We start from the raw sequence: 15,912 nt of genomic DNA, 5'->3' as shown, positions 1-15,912 counted from the left end.
CAATCCAAAATCAAGGTGCAGATAGTGTGTACTTCCTCTGAAAGCACTGAAGGACTATGTATCTCCTTGTGTTTTCCAGCTTTGGGGGCTACTGGCTCTGGCAGCACAGCTCTGCCCTCTGTCTTCACATTGCTTTCTTCCTGGTGTTTTCTTTCCTCTTCTCGTACATGTACTCAATAATGGGATGAGAGCTAACCTTGATGCCAGATGGTCTTGTCTTAATTTCTTTACATTCGCCAAGCCTCTTTATTATTTTTAATTTTTTTTTTATTTTAGGAAAAAATAAGACAAATTTTCACCTTGTGGCCTTCATAGGTATGGACGCAATTTGAGAACATACTGTTAAGTGAAATAAGCCAGAAACACAAGCTTAAATATTGTATGGTTTCTCTTATGTGAACCATGTAAATACACACACACACACACACACACACACAAATAAAGAGCAAAATAGATGATAAATAGGAAGTAGGGAGAAGTTCATATAATTCTCTGAACTACATATTCCATTGTTTCAAAAATATTTTAATATGTATGCTCATTTATTTCATGTACACAACTAGTTTCAATTCACTGAAAAGAAAGTTTTGAGCTATTAGATTTCTTCTTCATAAGAAAGACTATTTCTAAGGATGATCATATCTTGAGACCACAGCTAGGCCCAGGTTTTGGGATGCAAACTCTGTTTAGCCCACTGAGTGCTCTCTAACAGATGGCACAACCGACTTGAGTACCATTAAGGCTGCCTGCCTATCTGTGAGCACTGGGGACTCTCCCTGAACTAGGACCCAATATAATTCCAAACCTCATAGGTCTAGTTGATTTCAAGTTGATACAGTTGAAAGCATTTGTCTTCTTTGGAATAGAACTTTGTTACTGATTTGCATTTTCTTCTTGTCATAGTTTGCTATTAGCAGATCTACTGAATAACTCATGAACCCCTGTGATATTCTATGAAGCTTTCCATCAATGTTTTATAGATGGTGACACAGAAAATGGGCCGATACTGTTGAAATTCCTAAACTTTTTACAACCCTTTTGGAAGTAGCTGGGCTTATAATGAGCTGAAAAACAATTTCTGAGGGCAAAAAGATTTTTCCCCCACAGCTAACTGACCTAACTGACAAAGAGCCACCTCCAGTTCATGCCCCTCCCACACTCAACACGTCCTCCTTCATGGTCTTTTGTTCTCGTAAGAGTGTCTGTACCCAGTGTACTTTTCTATCAAATCATGTAAACTAAATGCAGTTCCCTGAACTGAACTGATGATAAATGCCTTGCTTCTCTATTCCCGCCCCTCTTCCCTTGACCCATATAAACCCTGCTCACTGCCAGCTCCCGGCTGATTGCTCTGTGGAGAAATCCCTGATCAGTCTGCTGGCGTAATAAAGCTGTGCACGGGCCCCCAACCTCCAGGTGCGTTCTCGATTCTTCTTGGCCTGATTTTGCTACACCACTAAGAGCTGCCGCACTGTGGACTGTAAGTCTGCCATGGCAATGACATAGTATGACTCTCTGAATGTGAGTCGTGGTAAGAGTGAAGACCGTACCGTGCATGTTTAAAGTACTGTTCATAGGATGCATTGTGCTCTTAATCAACAAACAATTTATGTGGCTATTTCTTCTGAGGTAGGAGTCCAGAGACCAAAGAGAGGTTGTAAAGACAACAGAGCTCATTTCTACCTATTAATACCACATATTTCTATGATGCTTTGCTTTCCTGATTTAATATCGCAGAAAAGGATACTTTTCACTCTCGCGCACAGCAATAGATACAGTAAATAGAAATGAAGGATTTTTATCTGGCTGTTACCAGTTCTTTAGGTCTCAGAGAGAAAAGGCAGAGCAAGGAATTTTGTATATTTCTTTTAAAATTGAGATGACTATGAGGGGAATGACTATGGTGACGGCGACGAGAGGTTAAGCGTGTGCATTGAACCCATCTTCCCTCCAAGGCAACTCCTGCCCTATTCTTCTCAACAATAAGGTTTAATGGAAACAGCAATATTCTTACCCATATGATCATCCAGGAGCCTGATGTTCGGGAAAGATGTGGTGGGTCAGAGCGCAGGCTCGTAAAGCTGGTAAACTGAAGAAGTCATCAAAAGGGCTGCAGAAAAATGTGGGAAAGAAAGCACCAGTTTTACCCTTACGACTGGTTATAAAAGAAGAATTTTACCCTTTACCCTTCTCTGTTTACTCAAATCTGTATTTGTACATTTGGAGTAATTTCTCAATTTTGTCTCTTAGATTTTCACTACAATATGTGCCTCTACAGGTTTTCCGTAGTTGTAGACTCAAAGGCAACGTTGTACAAAAAAAAAAAAAAAAAGGCGGGGGAGAGGATAGTCATTTTGAGGATATCCGGTATCTTTAGCAAAAGTAACGAACCATGAAATTGTACTAGTTTTGCTTGAAATAAAGGTGTGAGCAAGTGTACCGATTAACATGATAAAGCTATACTTTGTTACCCAGGGATAATTTGGGGGACCTACATTTATTGGCGAAGAACACATAGATTTTGGGCAACTAGTCATTTTGTATATTTTCTTACCTCCCCTCCGTTTCCATTTCTTTGTTAATACTATCACAAATTTTTCTAGCAGAGTGGGGGTGGGGGTGAAAGCATTATCTATTTCTTATTTGGTACTACCTTGGAAAGCCGGGGAATTAAGGTGACCTGTTTTCCTAGCCAAGACCTTACCACCTTATCCATCATAAACCAACTGGCATCCACTTCTTCAGGAGTTTATTATCGGTGACGCTCAGTGAAAACCTAAGTCCCTGATTAGGGACGCAACACGGAGTGTAGACAAAGATATATAGTTAGAAAAAAAAAATGAGGTCCAGGAGGTCAGAACTTCTAGTGAACAAAGACCCTGAACCTCAGAACTTGCCAGGGTTCATGGAGAGAAAAGCAGCAGAGGGGAAGTGTGGTCCAGGAGGTGAGGTAATGATCAGAGGTGCAGACCTGAGCGAGGCCTAGCAAGAACAGAACAAAGCATTCTTGCAAGAAGTGAATCTTAGGTCAATGGGAACTTGTTCTTTTCCTTAGATTACTGTTAACATTTTATAGAGGATAAGCAAGAATCGCGCAGTCTTCAGAAGCAGATGCTATAGCAAATTCATTCATTGATTGGGGTTGGGCTGGGCCATGGCCAGCGGCACACAGAGTCCTCTTTCTGCACACCAGCTGCAGCCATTCAGCTGTGCACTTAACCTGCAGACCAGCTCTGAAGAATAAGTAGAAGCCCATTGTTTTAAGGCAATCGAATCTAATCAAAGCCTATTCAACCCCACCTTAAGGTGGTCTTCTTCAGTTTATCTTCAACCGGGTGACTCATGACAAGGAAATGGCTAAATCTTATTTGTGACTGTTGTGTTGTCTTGGTGCGATCGTGTAGTAGTTCCTGCCACCTCCATCTCTAAGAGCTGCTCTTATTTCTGGATCAAAACTTGTAGACTTCCTTTTGATTTTTTTTTAAATTTATTTTTTATTAGTACAGATTTGCATTGTATAATGTTCACATTAATCATAGGGGATTAGTACATGTATAGCACCTTAATGCTTTTTCTAATTGGTTTTTATCCTCATGGTACTTCCTTTTCTGCTTAATTTATCCAGCTGTTTTCTATGACATGGTCTGTTTCCTAATATATTTCCAAGGATAATCTCTTTTTAGTTTATTGCTTATGAAGATACTATTAATGTGATAAAAATTCCAGTTTGCTTTACTACATTTAAGGAGCTAATTTTTTTCTTGTCCTGTTAGGTTACTGGTAAAAATGCCCTGGAAATCAGAATTCAGTTGAAATTTACTCCCTATTGATTGCTTAATTCTTTTTAAAAATATTGTCTTAAATAAGGAAATGTTGTATGAAAACAAATATTTTCTCCCTATTCTTCCTCCCAATGTAATTTTAAAATTTTTACTAGATATAGATATTTGTGTAATAGCTAGAAATTCTTTTACTATCGATACTTGTCTAATAACAAGAATCAAATGGAAAGACTGACAAGCTTGGCATCTTGACTTGATTCGCCACTAATTTAGGCAATGTAACTTACCAAAACTTAGATATCCATTTTTTACTTGCCTTTACTCGCCTCTAAAATAAGTTAATTTTCATCAAAGATGCAAAAATTCAAAAATAAAACTGATATTTTAATGAAAGTACACAAAATTCTATAAAAAGCAGCATTAAACTTAGCTACAAAAACCAGCCATATGAAGAGCAGATGTATATAAAAGTAATGAAATTAAATTTTAAGTAACATATGAAGATATCTTAAAGATTTAGCAAAAGTAATGACTCCAAATGATAATTCTAACTAAAATTACTGGAAAATATAGTTCAAAAGCATGCAAAGGTCATCTTGCAATTAAAAACTATTAAACAGCATGTTTATCAGAATAATTTATGTAAAAGGATTAAGTTTTGTAGCTTGAATATTTTATCTCCCTTTGAATTTGTAACCACATAGAAGTTTTAGGAAATTTACAGCTATAATATTTAATAATCAATTTCAGTTCTAATTTTGATCAATCTTTCATATTTATTTTTTTCATTTGAAAGTATTAACATAATTCTATAAAGCCAAGAACCAGTTACTCAATGCTTGATTGCTAGTGGGATTGTCTAGAATTTTTTCTTTTCTGTACCTAACTCATACATTTTCTGCAAGGTTTAAAAAATAGTTAAATTAATTTTTATTCTTTGTCTTTAATTGGGATTTCTTGGATTTTGTATATATTTCTTTGGTTTTCTGTAACAGAATTGCCTAGATCAATATGATTGTAGAATGTATGTATGAGAATATATGACAAGGTGAGGGTAATAACTCTCAAAACACCAGAAATATCCATATAACTAGGCCTTTTGGAAACAAATGGTATTTAGAAACTACATGCATATAGTGTAGGCTTATTAGCCAAGTTTTACTGTGTAACAAATTCAGTATATTAGTGCCTCACAACCTCAAATATCTCCTTTTACTCACTCACCGTTCCAAAGGTGTAGTAGAAATTGGCTATGCTTTATGCTCAATGGCTTCCTTAGGTTTGTTTGGTTTCCTTAACCATATTTTCCTGGAGGATTACATGAGGACCAGTGCAGCCACAAGTATCCTGTCTGCTCCGTTTTCACAAGCCAAGAACGTCAAAGACCACCTCTACAAGGAGCCAGGGGGAAAAGTATGCTTATGAGGAGAGGAAAGGAAGAGTTACATATCTGCTGAACAATAATTCAGTGCATCACATGGATCTGAGATCGTATAGCCCTACTTACCAGTGAGACCTCTTTGAATACAGTTCCACTCTAAATATCTCATAGTAGCTCTCTGATTCTGTCTTTCTCTCCATAGCTTCTTTTTTCTTGATTTTCCTCCTTGCTACCAATAAGCTTTTTGTTCACATTTCCCTAGTGGGGAATTAGGGGGAAAAACAGTCTTAGATCATTGTACCTTGTCATTCTTTGACTTTTGCCACTACCCACAGGCCAGGCTGTAGATGATTGGCTTTCATGGATTGAGTGCCTAGCATTATCTGATCAGCTGTAAGCAAAGGGACAGCATGTTACTTGCTACAGAACATGGTCAGCCCGACTGAGGTCAACAGTCCAAGAAGAGGCCTACGAGCAAGACATTTCCCCTTAGGACTGTGGACATAGCAGGTTTTAAAACTGAGTAGAGTACTAGAGACTCAATCATTTCCCACCAGCTTCTGTCCCTTGGGAAGCTAATTTTCTAATATTGATATTTCAAATAAAATCTTAAGAAATTTTTTCAAGATCCATAAACCTTTTAGGAGTGGTGAAAACCAGACATGGGTATCACCACATTCCCCCAAACGACTGGACCTTCTGACAAAATAAAACCATTTGATATCATTGTATTGATGAAACCATTTGCTTTGTCTAAGTTATTTTTTTTCCCAGAATGTTAAGAAAAATAAGAGAAACTATTTTGAAATTATCTTTTTCAAGGTGCACAGCATCAGCCTTGGCCCTTACCCATCTTAAAACACTTGGTGTTGAGCTGCCTCATATCTTCCCCCATTTCTAGCACTCACTACACTCCTGAGCCTCTCCTCTGAATTGCATTAAGTTCAAGGATGCGGTTAGGCTATAATAATAGATGTAAATATCATCTGCAGAAAACCAGTAGAGGTTTGCTTTTGGTCCTTGTGGGAAAATCCCCTCTGCACATAACCTAGTGGAGTCAACTGAGGAAATTTATTTTAATAGAAAAGGTAATAAAAACACAATATTCTAATTAATTTTCTTTTTATTCTGTCTTGCGTCCTTTAAAAACAAAATAAGGCATAATGTTCTAATAGGCAAGGAAGGAGCATTTATAATTTGAAGAAACATAAAAACTGTGATTTAAACAAATCAGAATTTATATTTCAAAATTATGAAAAGTCCAGAAATAGATCCCCTGGGGATCAAATGATTATTTCACAACCACAACAGGGTCCACCTTACTCCTCTTAACCAATCGTCTTGCTCATGGTCTTGTTATATCATGGTGAGTCCATAGCTCCTCCAATTCCAGGGGGCTGCTCAGCTGCCAATCAGAGGGAGTCAATTTAACCCACAATCCCTTCTTGTCACTGATTGGCTAGAACAAGTATTTGCCTACAAAGGGAGCTGAGAAATGTATTTTCTAACTCAGCAGATGGCTTCTCCAACCCAAATGTAAATTCTTTTTGGAAATAAAAAGAATGGATAATTGATAAGTATTTAATCATCTGTGCTAATGAGAATAAAAGGTAGAGGTTAAAAAAAAAAAAGAGAGAGAGAGAGACATCATTAGTGATGACATTCCCGGGTAGGGAAGGTAAAAACAAGCTGGTTTTTCAAAGTGTTGAAATTTATAGGATTCCATTTCAGTAATGAATGAAGCGCTGTCAAATAGTCTTGCTGTGCCACAGTATACATTGAAACAATATATTGTAGTGATTAAGAGCAACACTTAACTAGCTCTGCAACCTTAACGGAAGTCCCTTAACCTCTAATGGGACTAGAGTGAGGGGAATACTACGTCTACTATGTCTAAGGCATAGACATAATAGTAGATATTACCATGTTGTATCATAGTTATTATCATCACTGTGTGCTTGGTACATAAATCTGTAACTAATTGGGTATCAAAACAAATGGAACTTACTTTGTGGTTAACAAGAGTAAATTTACTGTAGCTCGTTAATTTAGTGGCTATTTTCATTGTTTACCTCATATATTTTATAATGGAGACTTGAAATCTAGTTTTTTTTCTCCACCCTTGTTTTCCTAAGATATGGTGTATATTGAGGTGAGAATGAGGAACCCTAACCCTTTGACCATTTAAAATAAGACAATGAATACAGATTTTTAAAAAGCATAACAACATGTAATTTCCATGACAATTCTTAGCAGTGTAGCTATCAATAAAAATATTACATATTAAAATTAAGAAAGCCAATTAAATTTATATTAGAGCGTATTTCTAGTATTCAGTGTAATCTTGGAAAAGTGGGATGCTTTTAAATACATTTAATGACAAACTAAAATGGCTGTAACAGTAATATCTGAATAAACCCAAAATATAGCAGAAGCAACCAAATGAGAAGATGACAAATAAGGTAGAAAACACAGAAATTACAGAAACTGATATATGTCTATGTCTTTGAAAAGAACAAAATTATTACAATTACTTAAGAAACAATGACAAGAAAAGGCAAACTGCATTGAGGAGAAAAAACTATTAGGAATGAACAAAGAACAGAGCTACAGCTATAGAATGACAGTTTCCCACTTTAAAAAAGGAGAGCATAAAAATTTTTTGACCATAATTTTGGAAAATACATTAAATTAAATGATTAATTTATAGACTTATCTCCATCACCATCAAAGTCATATAGAAAATAAATTAATTCACAAGGATTGAAATATGATTATTAGTAAAAATTCTTCTCAGCTAACATCAGCTCCATCTAGTTAAGCAGGGAAATCATGTAAGTTCCCTGTTTATATGAGCTAAATATCTAGAAAAATGTCTAGCTGGTATAAATTGGATGGCAAAAATGAAATAAAGTGATGCAGAAAATAAAATTACATCAATGTCTTCTATAATAGATACAAAATATCAAAGACAACTAAGCAAGCAGTGTTATCTTTATATAAAAGGCCATAGAGTTTTTTTTTTTTTTTTTTTGGTTCTTTGAGGCAGGGTTTCACTATGTAGTGGAGACTGCTCTGGAACTCACTGTGTAGCCCAGGCTGGTCTCGAACTCACAGCGATCCTCCTGCCTCAGCCTCCCGAGTGCTGAGCAAGCAGTAAGTCTTTGCTGGCCAGTTGCTAGGTAATGTGCTTGCCATTGACACTTCCATTCCACATTGCAGAGGGGATGCTAATTACACCCGTAAAACAAAGGAATAAATGGGAAAGCAGAGCAACAGTGCATACTTAGTGATGCAGTTTTTAGTATTGGAACTTCTCAATTCTTAATTTTCAGGACTAAAAAAAAAAATCAGAGTTTCTAGAATCATAATCAAGGCACAAAATTATATATATATATATGTATATATATATATGAAAAATGTGAATAGTAATATGTCATGTAGAAAGAATAGATGTTGGAGGAAGGAAAATCAATTTCCAGGCTCTGGCATTGATGCTATGTTCTAAAAGAGAAGGACAGGGCTGGGGACGTAGCTCAGTGGCCTCACACCTGCCTTGCAGGTGCAAGGTCCTGAGTTCAATCTCCGGTACTGGAAAAAAATAAAATAAAATTTAAAAAAGGAAAAGAGAAGGAAAGGGTTAGATTGAATACTGTCTTACTATCTGCAGGCTAATTCTGAGACTAGGAAAAAAAAAAAAAAGTTTTGGACCAAGGATTTAGCTCAGTGGTGCCACCACCTGCCTCTCAAGGGCAAGGTCCTGAGTTCAACTTCAAGTGCCAAAAAAAGAAGAAAAAAAAAAGTTTTATGTTGAGAGGAAACTAAAAGAATAATGGCCTTAACTATTTGATAGTAAAATATTCTTTTTTCATAAAATTTTTCCAGATATAAAATGAATGAAGCAATTAACTTTAAGTGAAAATGATAACAGAATGAAGACAACATATTAAGTGTTGAAATAGCTATTTATTGCTTTGGCAATATTGTTATATTCTGATGATTAGTTTTAGGGCAGGGAATTCAAGTACTATGAATAGCCAGTATTTTTAATATTAGAGGTCTGATTCAGTGTCTTTGTGGGAGCATTTATTTCTGACGCTTGCTAATTATTTTAGATTTTTAAAAATTATTCATACCTGTACAGAGATAGTTCTTATCAAAATATATTGAATGAATAAATACTTACTTTCAAAAAGACAAACATGTTCTTCTGTGTTTAAACATCTTTCTGGCAAATTCTGAAGAATCATCCACAATGATATTTGTGAAATAAAGGAATTGAGCCATAACAGAAGAATAAATCAAAGTGCCATATGAAAGCCTTGCATGGAGCGGTGAGAAATGCTGATGTAAACATTAAACCTTAGGAAATCATTGCTGCTTTGGACAAAGTAATGAAAAACGAACAAGAGCATCAAACGAAGAACTCTCTAAGCTGCTAAAGTTCTAGCACATATAGAATTGTATCCTAGGCTATGCTACAAATTGAATCAAAACTTCCAAAATGCAGTTATGTAAAAGGCTCCCAAGCCATCAGCCAACCTTTTGCCTGGATTTCTTCCATGAAAATATATGTGATTTTTGAGGACAAAACAATATCTATTTGGATTTGCAATGCATAGTATTCAAACCAAGTAGCCAACCCAAGCAAAGTTTGGTAAAGGTTTCTAAAAATAATAGTTAACCTTGCCTACTGTCACCTGCAAACAGTGTTCCTGACGTCTCCACACTTACCTCTCACATTTCTGTGCTGAGGTACTTGTTGTCACAGAGTCTGTGCTCCAGGAAAAACTGTATGACAGGTCTTCCATATAGCTGTTTTTCTTGAAAGTGTTCCTCTAAAAGGAACGACATTTCTTTGTTTTCTGCCCTACAGATGTCTCTCGGAAATCACTCTGGGAGCACAAGTGGAGCATGGACTTGGGAGAGACTTCTAACACCCAGGAGTCACTGTGAGCAGAAGCCAGTGTTAAACTGCCTATCAACCAAGCACATAATTCTGGGTAACATTTATTTGTTTCTTTCTTTATTTTTTCCTCATTGAGTTTATCGGTACATTTTAGGTATACAGTACAGTTACATTCATTATCGGGATCTTGTACCTTTACATGACAGGTCTTGGTTCTCATTTTTTCCCCTTGTCCCTGCCCTCCCTTCACCCCCTCCTCCCTCCCCCTTTACAAATACTTCATTTCCATTTCTTCATTTTCTCATATTTTTCTTTTCCCTTATTATGTTCTCATTTTTTCCCCTTGTCCCTGCCCTCCCTTCACCCCCTCCTCCCTCCCCCTTTACAAATACTTCATTTCCATTTCTTCATTTTCTCATATTTTTCTTTTCCCTTATTATCTTTCCCCTACCCTTCCCACTTTCCCTTCACCTTTAGCCCCTTTCTTCCTATTTCACATTGTCCATTATATCATTAGGATCTTATGTACTCTTATAGTTTATTCACACCAGAGAAACTATTTTTGGTATTTACACATGTGTGACTTATTTATTTCACTAAGGAGTATATCCTCAATATGTATCCATTTTTCCTACGAATGAATCTAATTTCTCATTCTTTATGGCTGATTAATATTCCATTTTATAGAAAAACCACATCTTCTTTATCCTGTTTCCAACTGATGGGTAAATGGGCTGTTTCCAAGTTTTAGCTATTACAAACTGTGCTGCTATAAACATAGGTGTGCATATCACTCCTCTTCGATATAGTTCTGGAAACATTAACTACAGCAATTAGACAAGAAAAAGAAATTAAAGCAATAAAGATAGGAAAGGAAGAAGTTAAACTGTCATTATTATGATACTCTACATTGAAGACCCAAAAAATTCCACCAAAAGACTTCTAAACTTAATTAACACTTTTAGCAGAGTAGCTGGATACAAGGTCAACATCCAAAAATCAATAACCTTCTTGTACACAAATAACAGACTCATTGAGAGAGAAATTAGGGAAACAATTCCTTTCACAATAGCATCCAAAAAAATGAAGTATCTAGGAATCAATCTAACAAAAGAAGCAACAGACCTCTACACTGAAAACTATAGCACTCTGAAAAAAGAGATAGAAGAGGATATAAGAAAATGGAAAGATAGCCCCTGCTCCTGGGTAGGAAGAATCAACATAGTAAAAATGGCCATACTACCAAAACTGCTATACAGATTCAATGCCAATTGAAATTCCAACACTATATTTCACAGAACTAGAAAAAAGAATCCAAAAATTCATTTGGAACCATAAGAGACCTATAATAGCAAAAGCCATGCTAGGCAACAGACGCATGGCAGTGGGTATAACAATTCCCAATTTGAACTATACTACAAAGCTATTGTGATAAAAACAGCATGGTACTGGCAAAAAAACAGATTTGAGGATCAGTGGAACAGATTGGAAGACATAAAATCAATTATACGTTTCTTAAAAGATTCATTCTGAAACAAGCTTGTATTGTCCCAAGTGGTAATCTTAAATTTGTTAACTCTGTTTTTGTTTGTTTGTTTGTTTTGCTGTTGTTGTTTTGAGACAGGGTCTCACTATGTAGTTGAGACTGATCTGGAACTCACAATGTAGCCCAGCCTGGTCTCAAACTCACAGCAATCCTCCTGCCTCAGCCTCCCAAGTGCTGGGATTACAGGCGTGTACCATCACACCCGGCTGGTAATCTTAAATTTGTATGTTCTGTTTTCTTCATTTCCTACCTGTCTCCCCTAAGAATCTCACTGTATCTGGGACATTTTTGAAATGTATTTTAAAGTAAACATTCCACCACAAAAATTGTCTCGTCTGACTCTACTTTGGTGGGAAATCAATCTAAGAGAAGATCTTGGGAAAATTTAGATTATGGGCTTTTTTGGAAACTTTCAGTTGTGAACCATTTGCTGTGGTTCAAATAGTTCATGCTGCTTAGCATTAGGCATATCAGGTATTTGATGGCATAATCTTTTTTATTATTAAGTTTATAGGTATATTTTAGCAATACAACACAGTTACAGTCATCATTGGGATCTTGTACCTTTACATGATGTATCTTGGTTCTTATCTTTCCCCATTCCCCATTCCGCATTTCCTATGTAAACCTTAGGAAGTCATTGTTGCTTTGGACAAAGTAAAGAAAAACCCCTCCACCTTTCCCTGTTTATTATGGCATAATCTCTATCTAACATTCCTGTCTCCTCCTCCACAGTTGATCCTCAAATGTTACTGCCTGACAATACTAGATGGCTAAAAGATTCTGCATGCCATGATGTTTTAGTATCTGCCTTTTACATTTGGTGTTTTCTATGCATAGAAGAATTGTTCTCTCACTCTAGAAAGCTCCTGCAATCCTCCCTGTTTAACTTTCCCTGTCGTTCATTTTATCCAATTACTCCTCACATTTCCTTCCTTTACATTCCCTATTTGTTTAACTTATTTGAGTCTGTGGGGTTTTTTTTCCCCCTATTTAGCAGATATCATTAGTCCCTATGTGTGCTGCCTGCAGTGCCTGTTTCATAGAAGGCTGGTTCAATCATTGATCGAAATACTGGTACATGGTCAGTGCGGTAGAAGTGACTCAGTGAGATCCTCTTATTCCCGCCATTAATGAACCCTTCATGTACAACTGCACTTCACTGTGACCAGACTCATTTTCTAACCTTCCCAGCAGACCTCTAATAGGTGTTAACCTGCTGATTCCTGCGATGGCCGGCATTCCGGATATTAGCAGATTAGAACGACCTGATTCTTGAATAAATGAAGCTTTACTTCCTATATAGATAAATGCTTCCTTGAGCATACCAGTTTATAAGTGCCACTGAACATAGTTCTAGAACATAAGTTCTATTGAACATAGAAAAGTAGGGTGTTCTGTCAAGGGAACTGACTTTAGCATTACAGCAAATATAATTAAAATATAATTGATTAAAACCACAGATGCAGTCTGCCTTCATTATCTGAGTTTACTGAACTTACGGACAGGTCATCTTGTATGCATAAAAATATGAATGTATTCATGTAAAATTCAAGAAATAAGTAGTTTCTCATGAAAGGACATAAAATGATAGAGAATATGAGAGAGAAGGTAGTGCTTCGAGGATGAGGGGATTAATATGCTCTGAGAGCTCTGTGTGCTTCCTTGTTACCAGAAGGATAAGCGAAGGACAGAATAGCATTAACTTTGTGGTCTAAGTAATATGTGGTCTATTTGGATACCAATTAATGGTAAAATGGATTCTGATGTAGTTGGAATGACAGCTAAGAATTCCCTAACCTTTATAAATCACTGTCATGTTCAGACATGAGCTGAACAGCAGCCTAAGTACCCAAGTCAATAAAAAGCCCCCCACCCTTTTTTAGTTTTTTGAGACTAGGTCTCACTATGTAGTTGAGAATGATCTGGAACTCACTATGTAAGTCAGGCTGGTCTTGAACTCACAGTGATCTTCCTGCCTCAGCCTCCTGAGTGCTGAGATTACAGCGTGAGCCACCACGCCCAGCAAGCCCATTTTAATTTAGGTTTCACTTATTGAATTGTCACCCAGAAGTTGTTAGTATCTTCAAAAATCAGGTATTTTTGAAACTCCATCTTGCAGCAGTAAAGCAGGCTTTAGTATACCCAGCTTGAAAATACTCTACACAATTTAAATTATTATCAGATGAGGAAAATGCTTGGGAAAAGCAAAACTAGTTAAATGTTTTGTTAGGTAAACTTTAACACCGGTGAATGATTTTAGTTAAGGCTTAAAATTGCAATTTTATATATATATATACACACAAAAGTTATGTACACAAAGCAAAATAAAAAGTTGCACATGCTTGACTAAATTCATGTATTGATTTGAAAACATTCCTAAAAATTAAATATAAAATAACCTTTTAATCATACAGTTTACAGTGTCTTATTCTGCAATATATTTCAGTATATATTTATCAAGTAGTTACTGTTTATTAAGTGCTATGAGAGATGAAAAGATAAACTTGATGGAAATTTTTGTACAGGAAATATTTTTCATGGGAAATATGCACAAATCATCTGATAAATTTTCATGAGATCCAAAGACCCATCTGATCACCACCCAAACCATAGACTGAAATGTTGCGCATATCTCAGTGTTGTCCTCAGGTGTCTTCCCAGTTAAATACCTTGCAAAGAGGACCTGAATTCTGGCTCCCATTGCTATAGATTATCCCTACTTGCAAATGAAATATGTATCGATGAATTCATACAGCTTCAGCTGCTTTACCTGGCTCCGCTTTACTCAGTGCAATGCCCCTAAGATTAATCTGTGTTGTTGTTTGTAGCAGAATTCTATTATCATTTTTTATGGTGCTCTGCTGTTAAAGATCATTTGGTTTGTTTCTATCTCAGACTATTTTTAAAATGCTGCTATAAGTAAAGTTTACTTCTCTCATTGTGCACAAATATATGTGATTTTTTGCAAACTTTATCTGAATGTATAATTGCTTGATCAGAGTGTATATCATCTTAAATTTAGTGGCTTCAAAAATTAAATGTTTAGTATCTTAAACCATTTCAGCTACTTATGAATGCAAGAGAACTTTGCTTGGCTTGGCCTTTTCAGCTCAGCCTTCTATGGATCTTTCGTAAAAATGTTCTCCTTGGTTGCAGGTATCTGAGACTTGACTGTATTTGAGGGATCTGCTTCTAAGATCAGTTGTTCACACGGCTGTTGGCAGAAGGTCTTACTTCATTACCGTGTGGGTCTTTCCATAAGACTGCTCAAATGCCATCATGACACGGCAGCTAGCTTCCTTCAAATATATTTATCCAAGAAGGAGTAAACTGGAAACCACGAAGTCATTTACACAGAACTTTGGGAATCAAATCAAATACTGTTGGCTACCGGAGTCAGCTCCATCTACTGTGCAAAGACACAACCGTGTGTTGAGTGACTATGGGGAGGCAGAGACCACGGATCCATCATGAAGCCTGGTTACAGAAGAGGTATCTGGATCTCTCTATATCTATACCTGTCTGTAGGGCCACCTCTCTGTCTGTCTGTCTATTTATCTACCTATCTATATCAATTTTTATATGTACATCTCATGTTTCCAAAGTGCTGGAACCAATGCATATTTCCATTAAAATTGTATCTGTTTGGTTTCTCCATGTCCTTACTAGTACTTGGTTTTGTCAATCTCAGTTTAGCCCTCTGTCTTGTGAGCCATACTGTCCCACTTGGTTTCTAAAACCTCACTGAATAGCTTGTTTCAGATGTCTGGAATGCACTTTAGTCAAATCTAAAATATGTATAATTATACATTTTAAAAATTCCCAAGTTGGATTCTAGTCTCCCATTTTGATCGTAATTCTTTAAATTGTTTCTAGTTTCTTTTTTTTTTTTCTCTCTCATTGAGTTCATTGGTACATTTTAGGTATACAGTACAGTTGCATTCATTATTGGGATCTTGTACCTTTACATGACAGGTCTTGGTTCTCATTTTTTCCCCTTGTCCCTGCCCTCCCTTCACCCCTTCCTCCTCTCTCCATTTACAAACACTTTATTTCCATTTTTTTCATTTTATTATATATTTTTTTCCCTTATTACCGTTCTCCTACCCTTCCCACTTTCCCTACACCTTTAGCTCTTTTCTTCCCATTTCACATTGTCAATTATATCATTAGGATCTTATGTATTAGAGTTTTTCACACCAGAAAAACTATTTGGTATTTACAGTTTCTATACTATCCCTGCATTTAACTAATTATGTTGATATTCTTATTACTTATCCATTTAAAAAAA

The sequence above is a fragment of the Fukomys damarensis genome, unplaced genomic scaffold, assembly GCF_012274545.1.
Source record: "Fukomys damarensis isolate Sample0158 unplaced genomic scaffold, DMR_v1.0_HiC HiC_scaffold_12, whole genome shotgun sequence".
Classification (NCBI taxonomy): domain Eukaryota; kingdom Metazoa; phylum Chordata; class Mammalia; order Rodentia; family Bathyergidae; genus Fukomys; species Fukomys damarensis.
This window is presented reverse-complemented; position numbering follows the sequence as displayed.